We start from the raw sequence: 7632 nt of genomic DNA, 5'->3' as shown, positions 1-7632 counted from the left end.
AATCTCACCCGCTACCCAAGTGCAAATAAATACAATCATCACTCCTATCATCATGGATTTTCTGCTTTGCTTACCCAGCCCTCAGCTCCAAGACATGCCCAGACTCCAGTGACTCCCATAGCACACGTGAGAAGTGGCTCTGAGGGCTGCAGAGTGGATTCATTAGTAATTTTGCTGTTTAAGCTGCTCTAACAGTGCTGCATCACTGCTTGGGTTTTTTTTAAGGAACAAGTTGTTGTGGCTGCTGTTACACACATAACTCCAAAAAGCTTTGTGGTAATAACACAGATAAGCCAACGGTGCTCGTAGAAAAAACCCAACATTTATAATAGCTGGAGAACATTCCTATTTGTATTTCAAATTTCCCTTGTACGCGGCGGCTGGAATTGATTTCACGCCGGCCTCGGTGCTTGGGCTGCGCTATCGTCGCTCTTGCAGGGAGAGGAGGCATTTGAATGAAGCAGATCCTGTTGTTCTCCCACCGAGGATTTGTCACGTTTGCTCCTGTTTGAAATGAAAAGGAAGCGGGATGGGAAGGAAACTCCTCCGTCTTTCTTTGCACTGTGGGCAAAATCCCTGTGAGCAGCCGCAGCAGCTCTCGGGGGCAGCGCGCGGGCTTGGGGTGCCGGTGGCTTTGTGGCAGGGTGGGGATGGCTCAGGGGACAGTTGGGGTGGGACTGGGGGCTCTGCTCCATGGCTTCTGCCAACATGGACCTCTGGAATGGGAGGGAGCTGAGGGAAGCTGCAGGGAGGTGGAACCATAGGATGGTTTAAGTTGGAAAAGACCCATAAAGACCCTCGAGCCCAACTGTTCCCCAAGGCCACCACTAACCCACATCCCCAAGTGCCACATCCACACAGCTGTAAATCCCCCCAGGGATGGGGACTCCACCACTGTCCTGGGCAGCTGTGCCAGGGCTGGACCACTCTTTCAGTGAAGACATTTTTTGAAATACAAAAAACCTCCCCTGATGCAATTTGAAGCCATTTCCTCTTGTTCTGTCACTCTTTAACTGGGAGAAGAGACCAACCCCTCCTGGCTCCAACCTCCCTTCAGGGAGTTGTGGAGAGTGAGAATCCCCAAATCATTTAGGTTGGAAAAGCCCTCCAAGACCACAGATTACAACCTGTGACCAATGCCCACCTTGTCCCCAGCCCTGAGTGCCACCTCCAGCCCTTCCTTGGACACCTCCAGGGATGGACACTCCAAACCTCCCTGGGCAGCCCCTGCCAAGGCCTGACCTCCCTTTCCATGGGGAAATTCCTCCTGATGAAGAATTCCCCTGGCCCAGCCTGAGGCCGTTCCCTCTCCTCCTGGCCCTGTTCCCTGCGAGCAGAGCCCGACCCCCCCGGCTCCCCCCTCCTGTCAGGGACTTGTGCAGAGCCACAAGGTCCCCCCTGAGCCTCCTTTGCTCCAGCCTGAGCCCCTTTCCCAGCTCCCTCATCAGACAACAAGACAAGGAGCATGAGCCATATCCTGAGCCTGGTGTCTGCTGTCAGCCTGGTTACTGCACTGGGACACCTCTGGAGCATCTCTTCCTCCTGGCAGGAGAGATGGGAGGAAAACGGGATGAGCACTGTGGGCTGGCTCGCTCTGGGTGGTGAGAATACCCCAGGATTCCCAACAAAATCCAATAATCCAGTTGCAGCTGTTGGTGCAGAGTGTTCCTGGTAATGGAAGAAAGAGCAAACGTGTCTGAGTTGGGAAAAGTCCATCATGACCCAGAGATGATAAAAAATACAGAATAAAAACTTACCTGGAGGGGCTTGTGAGTGCATCAAGGGTCTTTGTGCCAAATGATTTTATAATGGCTGAGGAAGAAATTATTTATTAGTTCATCAAACATAAAGGAATACTTAATGAGAGCATTCATTATAATCTTTGTTGTGGCAAATAATTAGCAAGCTCTGCTTCTGTCTCAGTGCTGTTGCTGAGCATGACTAGGAGAGTAACTTCTGTGATTTATAATAATATTGCAAGTCACACTATTTGCCTAAAAATTAATGAATCCTAGCACAGAGAAACAGGGAATGCATTTGCCGAGACTTGAGTCTCGTTTTAAAGCAGCAAATTGTGAACCGGCAGCTGTTGTCCCACAAGTCTTGTGGTTTTTGTTAAAATTGGGGATGTTTCAGACTGATGGAAGTCAGATTTCTAGTAATGATCATGGCTACTGGAGGGTTTGGGTTGTTCATAACAGACAAAACATTTCTGTTTCAGCAGGTTCCACTTTTAGTCCATCCTTCTGTACTAGAAATGGACAGGGAAGCTTTGGATTTTATGAGGCATTAGGTGTCCAACCCCAAAGTCCTGGGCCTTACAAGGAAACCTCTCACTGAGCAGGAAATTAAACCTGACCTTTAAATTTGGGCCTCCATCATCCTCTTAAGATGTAACAATTCCTCTGTGGTTGTTTCAAACCCTTGGAGTGTTGACCACGAATAATTCCCAAGCCATCCCACACCAACATTAGTTTAAGGCTATTAACTCCTTACAGAAATTCACCTCCTTCAGAGTTCAGAGCACAGAATTTATGCTAAACAAACAGTTTATGGGATTCTAATTTTGTGAGTGCAATAATAGAACTGCCCAGGTTCTTACCAGTGTAATCAAACAATATTCATGTCTCTCTTTCTTCATTTATTTTTTATCTTTTTATTCTTCTAAATTCTGCCAAGGTAGCTATTTTTATTCTTTTAACAGAGTCTAAAATACAGAATTCTGAATAGGTATCACATACCTGGATAAATAATATCGGGTCTGGTTTTTTGGGTTTTCTTTAATACATTAAAAATTTTGAATTTTGAAGCACATTTTGAAAATACAGCAAAACAAATGGCCTCAAGTTGAGTTGGGGAGGTTCAAGCTGGATTTTAGAAAAATTCTCTTCCCTGAAGGAGTGGTTCAACACTGGAACAGGCTGCCTGGAGCAGTGCTGGAATCACCATCCCTGGAAGTGTTCAGAAAATGAGTGGTAGCTCTCTGGGATATGGTTTAGTAGGAATGGAGATATTAAGGCAAAGGTTGGACTTGATGATCTTGGAGGTCTCTTCCAGCCTTAATGATAATGAAATGCTTGAGTACTTCCCTGAACCAGGGCTTGTGTCAGTTGATCAGGCTTTGCAAATATTCTGGATTGCTTGAAATGTCTCAACATCTTTAGGAGCATAAAGAGAGCATCAATAAATAATGGGGATTATTAGAAAGCCTGGCACATTCTAACGTGCTTCCCATCATTAGGAAAAATGCTGCAAGGTAATTAGGAATTCACAAAGAGGATCCCTAATTAATGCTATCTGCTTACAACTCACTGATGATTAGGTTTCGGATCCACTGCTGCTCGTGGTGCTTAGCTGGGCTTTCATTTTTTATTATTTTTTTCTGCAAACAATAATTGAGATAAATATTTTAAAATGTAAGTAGGACAATATTTACTTTTGGGTTTCCAATGTAGGACTTGCAATAGCCAGGAATGTTTTCTGAGAGTTCCTATCCCACAGCAAGGCCTTTGGGAGTTCTCTCTTCCAATATTTCCATGTGCTCAGTGAGGTTTTCCTTGGATTCATTGTTGTTTGTACAAGGGTGTCCTCCTGGCCCAGGTGTGGGGCTCAGTTAAACCAAACCAGCTCAGAGACCTTGTGCTTCAAGAGAAATATCTTTTACTGGGACATGGAGACAACAAAATCTTTCCCTTCTCCAAAAACACCAATGAAATTTAGCTTTGGGGACTGAAGAAAGCTAAAAAAAACCCCCCAAAATAAAGGGGAGATCCCCATGGGTGGAGCATCTTGTCCTTCTAAACTCTGCATCCAGTCCCTCAAATGCTGGGGTTTAGTCATGGTATTAGGTCCTGTGTGCATTAATTAATTTGCTGCATTTTGGAAATAATTGGGTTTTGATTATTGGTTTTGCTTACTGTCAGTACTACAGGACCAAAAAAAAAAAAAAAAAGATTGATAGCAAGGTAATTCATCTTGTTTTCTGGGAACTAGGGGACACAAACTGAAGCACTTTGCTTAAATATTAATATATATTTGAATATATATGTTCTAAAAAAAACCCCATCACCAATGTATTTTTTAAAAATGAAAGCCTTAGGTCCAGCTTGTACCTGAAGCAAAAATTGTCCCTGATTTCAGCACACTTGAAGGAGAACTCCAGTGGATTTAGGAAGATAATAACTCTGTGCTGAGATGGATGGGATTAAGAGGTCAAACTGGAAAGAAACAGAGCAGAGCAGAGCCTGAACCTGACACAACAATCCGTTGTTTTCATAGATTTTTAAGCAAGAAAATGCCATTATAAATATCTTTCCTGACCTCCTGTGTACTGCCAGGCAGGAAATCTAATCCCTGATTCCTGCATTAGAGGAGACCTCTCTGCTCTATTTCATAAAATGCTTGTCTTGTTTGTTTTGCTGGGTGGTGTTTTACCTTCTCAGGGTGGAGAACATCAGCCATTAGAAAGCCAATTTCTGCTCCCACTGCTGGGGATTTCTTTGAAGCATTTTGAGATCTGTTGTACAAATAAAGGTTTCTCAAAGCAAACCCCGCTGAAAACAGGGCAGTCACTGCTCAAATCTCTGCCCATCACTGCACAATTCTGGGTTATTTTTTTCCCCTCTCTTCAGATTACAAAAAGCTCTTTGTCTTTTTCAGAAGCCTGAGCCCATCTGGAGCCCTCCTAAGCCTGGTTTTACCATAAATGCAAGATGAAAAGTGTCCCTCTAGTCACAAGTGGGACATTTAGTGAAGGAATGCCACAAAATCAAGGTAAGATGAAGTTTTCTTGGAAACCCACCTCCAGCTCAGAAAACTGGAGGGATGAGGTTGGAATTCTGGCCAAAAGGTAAATCAGAGAATAGAATAAACTGGAAAAATTGCTGAGAAAGGTGTTTTGTAGGGATTATTATATCTCCCATTCATTACAAACCCAGAATTGTGCTCCCCACAACGAGAAAATCTGCTTTTTTATATCCTGGCACACCGTCAGAGACTGGATTTATCTGCCCTCGCTTTATTATGACAAGGAGTGGAATCTCAGGGGAATTTAGGCACTTAGGCTGTTCTACTCAATCCCTGTAAATATATTTATATGTAAAGAAGTCTGAATTTTCTACCAAAAATGAAATAGGAATTGTGCACTGTGTATTCAGGTATCTGAACAGAAGGTGTAGAAATACTAAATTTCACTGAATTAGAATGCACTGCCCTGCAAATACCTCCTGAAAAGGATAATTTAGGAGTTTGGGGATTTTGCAGGTTGTTTAGATGAGTTTCCCCACAATCTGATTTGGGCTGCCCAAATTAATGAAAACACCACGTCCTGTAGTAATTTTGCAATCACTGCTTTATCTTAATTATAAGTAATTTGCAAAAGGTATTGGAGTGGAAAAATAAACAAAGTAATAAGAAAAATCTCAGATAAATGCATTGCCAGAAAGATATAATTATATTATTGATTTCATTATCAAACATTAACTAATTTGGATTTTTAAATCAGCTTTTCAGCCAAAGCATTGCTCTGAGAGTACTGAGTAATCTTAATGTTTTGTTTTCCATTTTTTATTAAATTTTCCTCTGGAAGAATTTTCTGCATTATGAAGGTGGATAAAAATAATCTGTAATTATGTTTTAAGATTTAAAAAGTACATTTCTAAGACTTCCCATTGTTCTAAAAGAGGGGAGCAGGAAAGAGAAAGACCAACTTGACTCCAGGGAGTTCTGGGGTCGATATCAGAGCAAAATTTCAGTATGAAACACTTGAAAAATACAAACTCTGAAAAAAACCCCATCCTGAAGAAAATCAGGAAGAGATCCATTTGCAGAAGACATTAATTTCAGCATAAAATCCAGCCAGTGGGAGTAAAAATCATTACCCAAGGAGTACCTGAGGCTGTTGGATGGCTCAGGGACCCAAATGCAATCTGTGTTCTGGTTTGGCTACACTGGAATTTTCAATCAAGGCACGCTGGAAATTCGTTTCTCTCCTGGTGCTGCTTTGTCCTTGGCTGGTTTGGGTTTCCCTTCTGTGGAGGAGCTGAACAAGAGACAGCAGAGGGGAAAAGCAGGAAGAAAACTCTTCCCCAGCCCGTGTGGACACAGATGTCTGCGGGTGATGAAGGTGGAGGATGTGCCCATGTGTCTTTTCTCATATTTATTTCTTAAAACCTCTGGTTTTTTCATGAGGTTCGTGGGACAGAGGCATTTTTGGGGTGCTCTAACCTTACCCAAGCACTTGGCATTGTCAGAGGTGTTTGCTGATTGTGCTGCTGCATCTCTCTGCTTTCAGGTCTTACCTGAGAGTATTTCTGATGGGCTATAAATCACCTACAAATGTATTTTCAAACACAGTTTTCTATCCTTTTTGCAGACTATAAATGAGAGACAAACTGCCCAAATGCAAGCGCTCCTTGGCTTTGCAGGATGAGATCCATAACCTGTCCTGAGGGATTAATAATAATCCAGGGTGCTGGCAGGCCATCAAGGTGAGAAACTTTAGCTGATTTCATAATCTGGAGGTGATTAACTTTGCATACAACTGGTTGGAAGCTCTTGTGGAACATTTTGTGTCTCAGTTTGTGCTCCTGACCACAGAGGGTCTGGCTTGGTGCTGGGGAGGCAGCGCGGCCCTGGTGGATCCAATTCCTTGGGGCTGAGCAGGATGAACAACCAAAACCCTTTCTGATGTCTTCTGTTGGGTGTGAGCACCCCCAAACTGGTGATAAACCACAACTGCAGGTGACTTTATGAGTGAGCCTGGGGGGATCTTATCCAAAGAAAGGTTGGAAGGCCCCAGTGGGTCAGGGAAGTTTTAGCCTGGCTGACACAGTGAGATTCTGAAGGGAGGATGAGCTCTGGGTGATTTATCTCTGGCTTCTGTTTCCAGGTGAGTTAATAAAAGCTCATTCCAGTTAATCTGCATCTGCTGGGTATTGTCTGGGTGTCTTTGTGGCTGGAATGAGGCTGCAGTCATGCCTTGGCGAGGGGAGAAGAGCTTAGAGCTTCTGATGTCCAGGAATTAAATGAATCAATCTCTTCCAACACACTTGGAATTGATCTTTGATTGGACCACATGGCCCTTGGATAAGGCACCCTGGTATTAGTCAATTTGACTTGGAAAGATGATGATACAAATTAAAATGGAAAGATGATCTATACTGAGCAGCTGTGGTTCTGCAGAGTGATCTTTTTTCTTTCTTTTTTTTTTTATTAGTATGCTGCTGTGTTTGTGAAGTCCTTTTGTGAATACTGATGGCTGAGCCCAGGGCTGTGTCCAGAATTGCAAACTTAGGCATTTGCATTAATGATCTGCGGCCTGTATTATTGCTTTAATCCTGGCTTCAAATTGCTCAGAATCTGTAACACAAAATGCTCCTATATCTTCTGCTTAAAAGAACCTATTTATGTCTAACACAGTTACTCAGAGCTGCCTGCTGGTTTGAAGGTCTGTCTTCAAGTAATTTGAAATTCATACGAAGGTCTTGAAACTGTCCAATTGAGATTAAAGTCCTGAATTCCCAAAGGAAGGGGATGTATTCAGGCACCTGGACTGCAAGGGAGGCTCCTTGTGTGTAGTTTTTCGTGCCCAAAGGAGAATGGGCAAGTGGAGTAAATCTCTTCCTCGATTCC

At 43.2% G+C, this 7632-nt stretch overlaps 1 long non-coding RNA gene across 1 annotated transcript in view; it reads left to right on the top strand.

The window, feature by feature from the left end:
- The window catches only part of LOC108446794, a 10363-nt gene extending 3879 nt beyond the window's left edge, over window positions 1–6484 (top strand). The window contains exons 4-5 of the long non-coding RNA XR_001862096.1: window positions 4660–4773; window positions 6374–6484. This is a non-coding gene — a long non-coding RNA (uncharacterized LOC108446794). The remainder of the gene's footprint in view (window positions 1–4659; window positions 4774–6373) is intronic.
- The last annotated feature ends 1148 nt before the right edge of the window (window positions 6485–7632 follow it).

Source organism: Corvus brachyrhynchos, unplaced genomic scaffold (assembly GCF_000691975.1).
Source record: "Corvus brachyrhynchos isolate BGI_N302 unplaced genomic scaffold, ASM69197v1 scaffold544, whole genome shotgun sequence".
Classification (NCBI taxonomy): domain Eukaryota; kingdom Metazoa; phylum Chordata; class Aves; order Passeriformes; family Corvidae; genus Corvus; species Corvus brachyrhynchos.
Note: the sequence above shows the minus strand (reverse complement) of the source record. Positions and strands in the feature narration are given on the sequence as shown.